The 12,661-nt window shown below is 47.4% G+C and overlaps 1 long non-coding RNA gene across 1 annotated transcript in view; it reads left to right on the top strand.

Annotated features, from left to right (window-relative positions):
- Window positions 1-572: 572 nt before the first annotated feature.
- The window catches only part of LOC142498479 (uncharacterized), a 38,705-nt gene continuing 26,616 nt past the window's right edge, over window positions 573-12,661 (top strand). The window contains exons 1-3 of the long non-coding RNA XR_012802431.1: window positions 573-693; window positions 7,805-8,626; window positions 8,758-8,880. This is a non-coding gene — a long non-coding RNA (uncharacterized LOC142498479). The remainder of the gene's footprint in view (window positions 694-7,804; window positions 8,627-8,757; window positions 8,881-12,661) is intronic.

Below are 12,661 nucleotides of genomic sequence, written 5' to 3'. Positions count from 1 at the left end.
ATCCTCATTGAACAGTCTAGCCCTGGTACGGACGTTGTACAATCATTGGATAGTCTTAAGACCAAGCTGGAAAAAAATTAAAAGTGATCTTATTCACTTTAAGAAGTTGAAATTCAAAAAAGTTGTTAATGACTATAAAGATGGAAGAGTATACCCGTGGCTGAAGCAAGACCCCAAACAACGCAAGAACCAAAGAGGGAGAGCACCCCAGGGAGTCCAAGAAGTCCACACCAGTGACTCTGAAGCCCATTCCTCAACAGAACGTCAGAGAGGCCAAAGTCCGGCCCCTTTTTTAGGCCAATCCAAGGACATGGAGAAAGGTAAAGGAAAATTAGACGCGGGGGCCAGGGGAAAGGGAAGATCACCCTATCCCCTACGTACAACGGAGCAGAAATGAGTATGGACACCGTGGTTGTTAATCTGTCTGATTACCCTCTTAATCAATGTGACATGTCTGTTTTAGCTAGGGGGCCCTCATATGTACCTAATACATTGTTTAATGATTTTGATTTGGAGGTTGACCTATTTAAATTCGAACGTGTATTAAACCTTAAATCATTTTTTTCTAACAGGTCTACAGAATCGGTGCATTCCAATATCCAACCAGGGACAGGTAATCCTCCTATGAACAACAAGGGACAGTTAATTTGGCCACTGACCAGCAAGGGACAGATAATTCGGCTTCTTATCAAGGTACCAAAATGTGCAAGCTCAAATCCACTTTTGTCCCTCCATTTAAAAATCAATCAGTCAGCACATATATACGACTGTTTAAGGGGGACATTGCAAGGTACAAAAAAAACAAACATAGGGCTACATACAATATGTCTGTTCAGGAAAAGGAAGCATTAAAAATGTTGACTAATAATAATGAGATTATTATTAAGCGTGCGGACAAGGGGGGTGCCCTAGTAGTGCAGAATTACTCAGATTATAAGGCTGAAACCATCAGACAACTGAGTGACATTAACTGCTACATTAAATTGGATAGGGACCCTACCTTTAACTATGCGAGAGAAATTAAGGAAATTATCCAAATGGGGGTTAATAACCGGTGGATAACAGAGCCTGAATCTGAGTTTCTAACTATGTTGCATCCTAAATGCCCTATTTTCTATACCTTGCCCAAAATACACAAGAATTTAAACAATCCCCTGGGGCGGCCTATTATAGCTGCTATTAATTCATTAAATCAACCCCTTGCAAAATTTGTAGACACATTTCTACAACCTATAGCACAGACAGCCAACTCATACATCAAAGACACGTTTGATTTCCTTGACAAATTAAAAAACACCTGGTGATGGGACTAATCATATTCTGGTTAGTTTAGATGTGTCTAGCCTTTATACAATAATCCCCCATGTTGAAGGTCTTGAGATAATCAAGGCCACCCTCATTCGCCATTATAGTGATACTGTTCCAATTGAATACATTATGCTCATTTTACATTTCATTCTTTATAAAAATTATTTTAGATTTGAGAGTGATTTCTTCCTGCAGATTAAGGGGACAGCAATGGGCAGTAATATGGCCCCTGCTTACGCCAACATATACATGACACATTTCGAAGAGCAGTACATCTACAAATCAGACTTTTTAGTGCATATTAAAAGCTATTACAGATATATTGATGATGTTTTTCATATGGACAGGTACGGAGGATCAGCTGTTATCTTTTTTTGAGTATCTTAATGGTCTCCATTCACCGGTCCTCCTCACCAATACATGGAGTACACAGCAACTCTCTTTTTTAGATGTCCTCATTACACAGACTAATGGGGAGTTACATACTGATCTTTTTAGAAAGGATACAGACAGAAATGCAATTTTAAGGGCAGATAGCCATCATCCTCCTTCTCTTATTGATGCATTACCTTTTTCACAGAAAGTCCAGGTCTGCAAAATCACGAGCAGGAAGGATCATATTGAACCAGCTATTGGAGAACTACGTGGTAGATTCCTGGCTAGGGGATATCTTCCTGCGTATATCCTCCCTTGCTGATGACTCCTGCTGCTTACCTCCCTGCAGCCCACCGGCACTCTTCTCCCCCCTGGGCAATCCTAACCCAGACTCTGGAGCTACCCGAGTGCACCTACCTCCCTGACCTTGTCTCCCGCTTACCAGGGATGAGCTCAGGGGCACCTCTCCAGATGCAACCGCCTTAGCTCTTGGCTGGAAGGTATCCCTGGGGTGGCACAAGCTTGCCTCTGCCCAGGATACCCCCAGCCCATAGCCAGGCTGCAACAGGGGGTTTGCTGATCTGAGACATCCAATGAGGCTCTGCCAGGGTAATGGGGAAGTCTAGCTGCAATACCTGCTGCTGTCCCTCCATAGCTACCACTAGCCCTTCTTTTCCCACTGAGATCTGATGCTGGCTACCTTCCTGCAGCCTCCCCTCACTCCGCTTCTCCCTAGCTAATCCTAACCTGGATCGTAGGGAAACCTGAGTGAGGCCATCTCCCTGACACTGTCTCCCCATTACCGGGGATGAGCTGAGGGTTGCTGGTGCAGATGCACCCACCTTAGCACCTGGCTGGCAGGTAATCTGGGGGTGGTCTAACTTTGCCACAACCCCTGATACCTCCAGCCCATAGCAAGGCTGCAACAGTGGGGCTCTTAACCGAGAGTCCCCTTGCTGCTCCGCCAGGGTAATGGGGAAGTCTAGCTGCCCTACAAGCTGCCCTTCCTTCCCCTTCCCTGGTACCCCTATCTCCTGCCACCCCCCAGTCACCCGTATAGTGAAACAGGGTACAGTCATAGGGAAAAATAAGTCAAAGTCAGTCTGCGACTTGGTCTGGCTTACCTTGCTGGTCCCCACAGAGACCGCCGCCTTCGTTGGTCCCAATTGCAGGGGGACTGGAGTGGCCGCCGCCGGCACCATCTAGGCTGGGCAGCAGCGGGCTGCTGCCGCGACAGCGCCTGGGTTGGGTACAGGTACAACGGTGCAGGACAAGGGTCCCAGGTCTTTGTGGAGGAACACAGCTCCATGCAAACTTGGTAAAATAACCCCCTCCCGCAAACCCTGTCCCTCCCGCCAAATAAAATTGCCGCCGGCAGGATGCCGGAGTGGCGGCTTCTTCTCCGCCGCCGCTGCCGGTTCTCCGCCGGGATCAGGTGGATGGCCGCCGCTCTCCGCCACTGTTTCTGATGCAGCCCGTCCAGGTTCTCCAGGAGACGTCCCGAGGAGGGTTGTCGCCCCGGCTGGGCGGGAGCCATCAGAGGATGCCGCTAACTGGGTCATCTTTTCCGCAGCTCGTGAGCGCTGGCCCTGAGGGGCTTCTTCGCCCGACCGCGCACGGTCAGGGCACCGGGCATTATTGTGGCCCGTTTGGTGGCAGTGCCGCAGCGCCTGCCGGAGCTTCTCCGCCACCGGTGGACTAACCCCAGCAAGGGGCAACGGAGTCCAGAGCGGAGTTGCTTGAGCGGCGGGCTCTGGGAGGGGATAAGCGGGTTGGTGTGGTACCGATGCCAGGAACTGGGTCCACTTCGCCGGGAACCACGTCTTGCCCAATGCACACACCAGTGCCAGCTCTTTCAGGGAAAATGGACGGACCACCGCAACGGCCGTTACCTCTCCTGGTGCAAGACTTCCGTGGTCTCCGAGACCACCCGCTCGCTCCACAAGTCTCTGCCGTCCCGGAGCTGGGTCCATTCCCTGCTCTCCGGCCGGTTTTATGGTTACAGCGGCTGCAGCTGTGGATTTTTGCTCAGCCTGCCGGGTTTCATGCTCACCGATCGCTGTCTCTCTCTCAGCCTTGCTGGTTGCTGGTCCCCGCACCAACTTGATGCACTCCTCCGGTCTCGGTGCCCGGCTCCAGTCAGACAGATGGCCGGCACTTTGGTTCTGGAGGCAATGCTTCTCACAAGTAGGGGAACAGTGAGGAGGTGCCATATCTTGTGTTATATGTTGTACACTGTGTGTTCAATATCTTTAGTCCCAGGAACTTGCAATTACCATCAAGTTTCCACTATATTACAGTATCCCGCAGAACACTAGTAATACAGGTCCAGTTCAATACCACCGCTGCCACCAGTTTTATTAATAAGCCTGTGACGGGAGCTTATGACAGGTTATAATTTACACCAAAAATATATATAACTGGGACGAGACTTAGATATGATAAAATATAATTTATTACTTGATAAAAGTGAACACACAAGCTATACAAATAACAGGCAAAATATGGACACTTACATAAAGATGGAAATGATGAAACAGTCACATCTGGACTGGCAGTTCATACAGCAATCTTCATAATCCCAAGACACAAAAAGCCATGAAAGGACCTTGCATGCAGACAATAGCCATAGGCTGAGCCTGGTTCTTATACAATTATTTCCCTTTGAACACAACCTAAACCCAGCCCCTCTCATTAATCAGTGGTGAAGTTTACAGTTTTCCTCAGAGTAAAACTCCACCCACCCCACGACGTTTAAAAACTGCTTTTCCCTATCTAAATAACTTCATAACTTCAGTTCAGTTATACTTACTGGCACGCGAGCTATATTAATGCATTCCGGCATGCATGACGCTCCCAACGAGACTAAATATTACAGTGTAATATTAAAATTAAGAGAGATATTAATTAGAACTGGCTAAACATCAGGTGTTTGTATTCGTTAGTTGCGGGTAAGTCCCACGAATACACATATGTAACTCTTAGCATGTTCAGCCAAGGACATCTCATAATATTCTTATATTTAATACGGTCACTCATTCTGATATCTCCCTGTGTAACCGCACCCCTGGCCCCCATCAATACATCCTTTGAAGCAGGGACCCCTGGGTAGTGGACATTTGTCACCTGTTGTTAGACTTCACACCCAATGCCCCAGACCTCATGAATCAGAGGCGTTTGTAAGTGTGAGTTATAACGCTCACAACCCACTCCAGCTTCCTGCAAACAGGTAGAGTGGCTGAGCCTTTGATCAGGGGCGGCTTCCTACCCATTTGGTCGCTCTCCTGACCATTTGCATTTAGTAAGCAGGCATCTTTGAGGGTAATTTAAACAAAGGGCTATAACCACTAAAGAAATATTAACCATTGCTCTCCCGGATCAATCCCAGCATGTAGGTGATGCAAACACTGGCATAACACGATACATTTACACAGGGGAATTAAACATTTGGATATTGAAGCAAGGCAAAACTCATTACTGGACCTCAGTCCAGTTAACCCCTTGCTTCCCTGATGAGAGTAGAGGGTGTCCAAATGGGGTTGTAACCCCTTTAATCCCGGGCCAAATCCTCCCCATCGTCACAGAGAGGGCTTTAGATACAAAGGGGGTAGAAAGAAGACATCCTTGAGAAGAGCGCAAGAGTCTGGATGGTGCATAACGAGAAATTAGGGCTGAGATGTAAGGAGGGGCAGAAGAGTGTAAAGCTTTAAAAGTCAGGAGAAGAAAGGAGTGTGAGATGCGGGATTTGATCGGAAGCCAGGAGAGGGATTTCATGAGGGGAGATGCTGAGACAGATCTAGGAAAGAGTAGAGTGATTCTGGCAGCAGCGTTTATGATAGATTGTAGGGGAGACAGGTGAGAGGCAGGAAGGCCGGACAGCAGGAGGTTACAGTAATCAAGACAGGAGAGTATGAGGGCCTGAGTCAGAGTTTTAGCAGTCGAGCAACAGAGGAAAGGGCGTATCTTTGTTATATTGCGGAGGAAAAAGCGAAAGCTTTTAGAAATGTTTTGAATGTGAGGGGCAAATGTGAGCGAGGAGTCGAGTGTGACACCTAGGCAGCGTGCTTGGGCTACTGGGTGAATGATCGTATTTCCAACAGTAATGTGGAAGGAGGTAATAGGGCCAGGTTTTAGCCATGAGGAGCTCTGTTTTAGCCATGTTGAGTTTAAGGCGGCAGAGGGCCATCCAGGATGATATAGCAGAGAGACATTCAGAAACTTTGGTTTGTACAGCAGGTGTAAGGTCAGGTGTTGAAAAGTCTATTTGTGTGTCGTCAGCATAGAGGTGATAATTAAACTCAAAAGATGTTATTAGGTCACCTAGAGAGAGTGTATACAGAGAAAAGAGAAGAGGTCCCAGGACAGAGCCCCGGGGTACCCCTACAGAGAGATCAATAGAGGAGGAGGAGGTGTTAGCAGAAGAGACACTGAAAGTACGATGGGAGAGGTAAGAGGAGATCCAGGCTAGAGCTTTGTTCCGAATACCAAGAGTATGGAGAATGTGAAGGAGAAGAGGGTGGTCCACAGTGTCAAATGCTGCAGAGAGGTCGAGTAATATGAGCAGAGTGTAATGACCTCTGTCTTTGGCAGCATGGAGGTCGTCAGTTATTTTAGTGAGGGCTGTTTCCGTGGAGTGAGCAGTGCGGAAGCCAGATTGTAGAGGGTCTAGGAGAGAATAGGTGTTGAGAAAATTGAGCAAGCGAGAGAATACAAGACGTTCAAGGAGTTTAGAGGCAAAAGGCAGGAGGGAGACAGGACGATAGTTAGAAAGACAGGTAGGGTCAAGCTTGCTGTTTTTGAGTAATGGTATGACTGTTGCATGTTTGAAGGAGGATGGAAAGGTTCCAGAGCAGATGGAGGAGTTAAAAATGTGTGTGAGCGTAGGGATTATAGTAGGAGCAAGAGGTTTTAGGAAATGGGAGGGAATGAGGTCAAGAGGGCAAGTGGTAGAGGGAGAAGAGGCGATCAACAGCGACACATCCTCCTCTGAGACAGTGGAAAAGAGTCAAGGAAGACAGGAGGAGAGTTAGGAAGAGGTGTAGGATGGGAGGAAGAAACAGAGGGGATGTTCCTTCAAGCACTTGCCCTGAATGGTGGAGGTAGGTCACCTGACCCTGTATCCAATCAAGAGACACAGGGGCGTTGCCTGCTGAGGTCATAAAGGGCAGTGCATTTCCTATTTAGTGTGTGTTCTGTAAGTCTGACAGTAGTGAGTTAGTGTTAGTAAGGAGAGGAGTGATCAGCTCATGAGTAGAGCTGATATAGCTAGTGAGTTATAGGTGGACCAAATATCTCTCACCCTGCTTAGGGGGTGAGGGAAGAGCTAGCCCCACTCTGGGTGCCCTTTGGTCCAGAGTGGCGGCAGGGACCATCATAAGGGAGAACAGTTAGTGGACTGTGCATCAACTGTACCTGTCGGCTGCTGCTGCTGCCCAAGAGAATAAAGAATCTGCTGGTTTTAAAGAGAACCTTGTGTGAGACTGGAATCTCTCATCCCTGTGGGGAATCTCTGTGGTAAGGATTCCACCCCGCATTCCTGGGGCTTACTATAGAAGGAGGCGCTGCACCATTGAACGAGAACGAAGGCATTCCCCCCAGTAACCTGTTCCTGTTGTCCCCCATGTCATCGCGGGAGACTCAGGTGTTGCCAGCAGGTATGCACCACACAGAGACATATAGCCAGACTCCAGAACACTTTAGGGGGCCCGATCTGTGTAGGGGGGGGGGATAGATGGGTTATATGTATATTTATGCTTCAAGATCGCCTGTAAGAGCCATGCATGGGGACGCAGCGTCTCCATGCAGTTCTTACAAGCGGATTTTTTTCTATCAGCTATCTCACTTTAAAAGTTTAAGCGCGATAGCAGGGGGGAAAAAAATAGCTCGCGCTATAGGGCATATTTTTGCTCGGCCGGACCAAAATGCCTTGAACTTGTTAGTGAATCCTGCTTTTGGTTTCACTTTTATCAGCCGAGCAAATTTTTTCCAAAAGATCGCAAAAACGCACTTCTTAGTTCATAGCCCCCTATGTCTCTAATGCTTCTTCAACAATCCATTGACCATCTGTATTTTCTTTTCATCTTGTTTCCCAACCTTATTATGTTCTTGCTCCCCACACAAGCGAGAGAAAGGAAGGGACCCGATAGCGAGGTGGGGAAGCCGCAAAAGACACGAATGGGAGTGAGTTGCCGCGCAGCTGGGGATCGGCGCACATAGTCACGTGAGCGCGCCGCGCGCATGAGAATGCGCAACGCATCCGGAGGTGCGGAGCCAAGCTCAGAGACATGACTAACCCAGCTGCATGTGTGCGCATGCTCTGGCAGCAGAGCAGGGATGCGCGTGTTCTCAGGCACCAACGCGGGGAAAACCAACGCTTCAGCACAGGAGTCTGGAACGGGAACCAGGAACTAGGAACATGAACATGGAAGGAGCTGGGGAGGTAGAGTCCAGAGCACAAGGTAACATCTACAAGGGAATTGCTTCTTGGAGGACGTCCAACCTCCTTAAAGGCATGGTGCCAGAAACAGTAAGGTGCAGCGAAACTAAATATAACATAAGGGTTCTTAGTCTAATCCATTGGCCAAGGAATTATAAGCCTGCTACCACGTCAAGGTGAACTCTACCAAGCAGGTCCTATACTACCCGACGGTAAACTAACCTCAGTAGTAAATGTGTGACTGTCCCAGTCTTCCGGAATCCAAAGGAGATGATTAAAGGTCCCAAGGAGGTCCAGGCAGGAACAGCATGCAATGATAGTACTAGCAGGCACCAGGGCAGGCAGCAAATGACTAATAGCAAAGAGAAAGTCAAAGAAAGGCTTACTTCCTGTCAAGAGGAAGAGGGCAGGATTTGCCAGGAAGCAAGATGGCGTTGTTTGCTTCAGAACCCTTAAAGACACAGGATCTTGACTCACAGCTAGAGGGCGGCGATCAGAAGTAAACAGGTAAGGAAGGAACACGCCGCAGTGGGCGTGTTCCGTGCATCGTTACAGTTCTGTACAAACCATAAGTAGAGTACAAAGCTCCTACCAACATCAACTTGTTCTGCTTGTGTATTCTTTTTTTTCTACTTAAGGTGTGTCATACAAAATACACTGTGCTTAGTGTGTTTGTGCCTGTATGCACTATTCTTCTACAGAAACTGGAGGTTTAAAACCCTACAGGATTGCGGTTACTATCTTATAGAACCATATATACTGTAAGTTGAATTGTTATAATATCCAACTGAAGATGTTTTTTAATTTGTCATGTTCCTATATTATGCTTTCAGAACTATACATTTTTTAATGTTTAAAAATTTCAAAAAGATAATAATAAATTACTATTAATAAATACTACTATTCTGATGACCAGCAAAATGCCTTCTAATTTCTCAAATGAGCCCAGGATTGGTTGCTTAATATATTAACCCATTCTCTGTCAGAAAGGCTTGGCCCCTAATTCTAATCCGAGTTAACACGTCGTTCTAATAGGAGGTTATACAATGAATGCATAATTTTAATAAGCTTTTTCCTCTTCTGAGAACCGTCATGTTAATTAAAAATCCATCTTCTAAGTGCCCTTTGTGCCCTCGATCTATTAATTCAATATGACAATGTAGAAATGAATTCCAGGGCTTACATGTAAGATGAGGAAGTGACCAGTGACATTTGCATTGTGTATTCTTTCCGTTTACACAGAGATTAGTTTTTAGTGAACAAGAAAACAGCACATACGCCCAGAGCCCTAAGGCTTTGCGGTCTGTGTGTGGGTCACTTGTGTAAATATATATATATATAGACAAAAAAAGAAAGCTGCGCCTCTTATAATACAAATATTCCACTAAATATCACAATACTCTCTTGACAATCAATACAAGAATAAATAAAATTTACAAACCTATTAAATCAATAAAACCTACAATGACACAAACTAACAGAAAAACAGAGAACCAATAACAGTCCCCAACAAAATAAAGATAGAGGTTCCACTGAATACCATCAGCGCTTCAGCTTCTATTTCTGCATGGGGATAGCTGATTCCATTCAGAGGAGGATTCGGTTAAAGCATCCGTTCCAGCAGGCGGTGACATTGTTCACGACATGCTTTTATATTTGATTTGTTTGTGAGTGTGCCTTTTTCCACCCCCTCTCCCCTTTTTTTAAATAAATGTACCAACAATATTACACTGGGCCGTGCGCTTTTCTCCTTTTGTCTTTTTATATATATATATATATATATATATATATATACAGCGCGACCCGTTATAATGCGAATCCGCTTATAACGCGGTTTTCATGTGCCTCTCGTTTAAAAAAAAAAAAATGTAACATTTTTTTTACATTTTTTTGCACACTGCACACTGTCACACTGCAAACACTACCAGTACACACTCTCACTGCACACACTCTCACTGCACACTGCACACTGTCACACTGCAAACACTACCAGTACACACTCTCACTGCACACACTCTCACTGCACACACTCTCACTGCACACACTCTCACTGCACACTGCACACACTCCCAGCACACACTCACTGCACACACTCTCACTGCACACGCACACACTGCACACATTCCCAGCACTCCCAGCACACACTCTCACTGCACACACTCACCGCACTCACTGCACACTGCTCACAGCACACTCTCACTGCACACTGCTCACAGCACACACGCACACTGCACACTGCACACACTCTCACTGCCCACTGCACACACTCACTGCACACTGCACACACGCACACTGCACACACTCTCACTGCACACTGCGCACTCTCACTGCACACTGCGCACTCTCACTGCACACTGCACACACTCCCAGCACTCACTGAACACACTCTCACTGCACACACTGCACACTGCACACAGTCCCAGCACTCACTGCACACACTCTCACTGCACACTGCACACACTCTCACTGCACACTGCACACACTCTCACTGCACACACTGCACGCACACACTGACTGCACACTGCGCACTCTCACTGCACACTGCACACACTCCCAGCACTCACTGAACACACTCCCAGCACTCACTGCACACACTCTCACTGCACACTGCACACACTCTGACTGCACACTGCACACAGTCCCTGCACACACTCTCACTGCACACACTGCACACTGCTCACAGCACACACTCTCACTGCTCACTGCACACTGCACACGCTCTCACTGCACACTGCACACACTCTCACTGCACACACTGCATGCACACACTTCACACACTCTCACTGCACACACTGCACACACTCCCAGCACTCACTGCATACTGCACACTGCACACACTCCCAACACTCACTGCACACTGCTCACAGCACACATTCTCTCTGCACACTGCTCACAGCACACACTCTCCCTGCACACTGCACACACTCTCACTGCACACTCACAGCACACTCTCACAGCACACAACACTCACAGCACTCACAGCACACTACACTGCACAGCACACCACACCTCCCACTCCCCCTCCCCACCTTTAGTGTCGGCTGCTGAGATCGGAGCGGAGCTGGCATCAGGAGGAGGGGGGCGGGGTGTCAGGAGGGGGGGTGTCGGGAGGGGTGAGGGTGGTGTGGATGCCGGTAGGGGGGGTGAGTGAGGAGCATGCTGGGACTCGGAGGGCCACGTGGGCTAGGCCCAAAACTGATTATGCCACGGAGGGCCGGTAGGTGTGGGGGCATCGGGGGGGGGGGGGAGGAAGTGGATGCCGGTGGAGGGAGGTAAGGAGCAGGTTGCGGCTGGACTCGGAGGGCCGCTGCTGGGGGACTTGTAGGTCTTCCGGCCACCTCTTCCTTCCTCCCTCCCGATCGGGCGCACGGCGGCCATTTAAAAAAAAATTGCGCAACCCCGGTTCTAGCGCGGTCAGATCGGGTGGCCCCCGAGGACCGCGCTATAACGGGGTTTAGCTGTATATATATATATATATACACACACTTAGTTAAGTTATGGTGGGTATAAAAAGTGACAAAAACCCTCCACTGCAAAGCATATAGCAAATGGAAATATTACTGTATGCTCATTTGCATGTCTTAGACAGGTCTGCAACGCTGCCTTTCACTAGTATCACCCAGTACAAAGAACTTCCACTGCAGCAAGGGATTCTGGGAAATGACATGCAAATGAGCACACAGTGCCACCTTTTGCTTCAAAACCATTTTTAACATGGTTCCCTATAGGCTTAAGCTTGCTGCGTGGTCACAGCTTTGAGCACAGCCAGGGTTAACGATACCGTTCTGTGGCTAACGAAATGCTTTTATTTGTGCGAGCTTTCGAGATACTGCACCGACACACTTTATTCGAGCAAATACCCAGTATGTACCTGGCAGATACCTGGAATGCGCCGCTCCTCACCTCTGACAAGCCCCGTTGCGTTTGCCTTCCCAGCCTGGGTTCATGCCTGGCTGACAGGCGGCTGATCTGTTAAATGATAATGATTAGGATTTAATAGGTTGCAATGCTTCGCGTGTCTACCAGATGGCATAAATTCATGAATTGTAATGCAGTATATATATATATATATACTGTGCAGTATTGCAGCCAGCGGGAATAAAATGCTTCAATCCCTGCCTGGAAAATACCTCAATGCACTCGGGCAGAAAACAGTCACAAACCTCAATACACCCGGGTATACCCGAATTCGTGGGACTAGCCGAGCTCGAATAAAGTGTGTCGCCAGTGTACACTGATCTCTTCTTCCGGCGATGTTACAATGAATGAAGCAAGCAAAAGGTATACTTAAAAACAGTGTCTCTTGGAATGTTGGAACTAGAGAAAAAGAACCTGGTATTGTAAGAGCACTCAAGTATCCATAAGTAAAGTAATTTTATTACAAATATTCTTTATTAGTATTATACTTAAAATAAAGGGTATATATGACAAACGACGTATGGTCTGCCCACCCCTGGTTTAGGAGATGTCTACTGGGTGAATGGAATAGAGGCAGAGACACCCAACTACTTGATTTGTCTTTAAAGAGCTCCTTGTCAATCA

Source organism: Ascaphus truei, chromosome 7, assembly GCF_040206685.1.
Source record: "Ascaphus truei isolate aAscTru1 chromosome 7, aAscTru1.hap1, whole genome shotgun sequence".
Taxonomy (NCBI): Eukaryota; Metazoa; Chordata; class Amphibia; order Anura; family Ascaphidae; genus Ascaphus; species Ascaphus truei.
The sequence above is the reverse complement of the archived record's forward strand: the minus strand, read 5'-3'. Positions and strand labels throughout refer to the sequence as shown.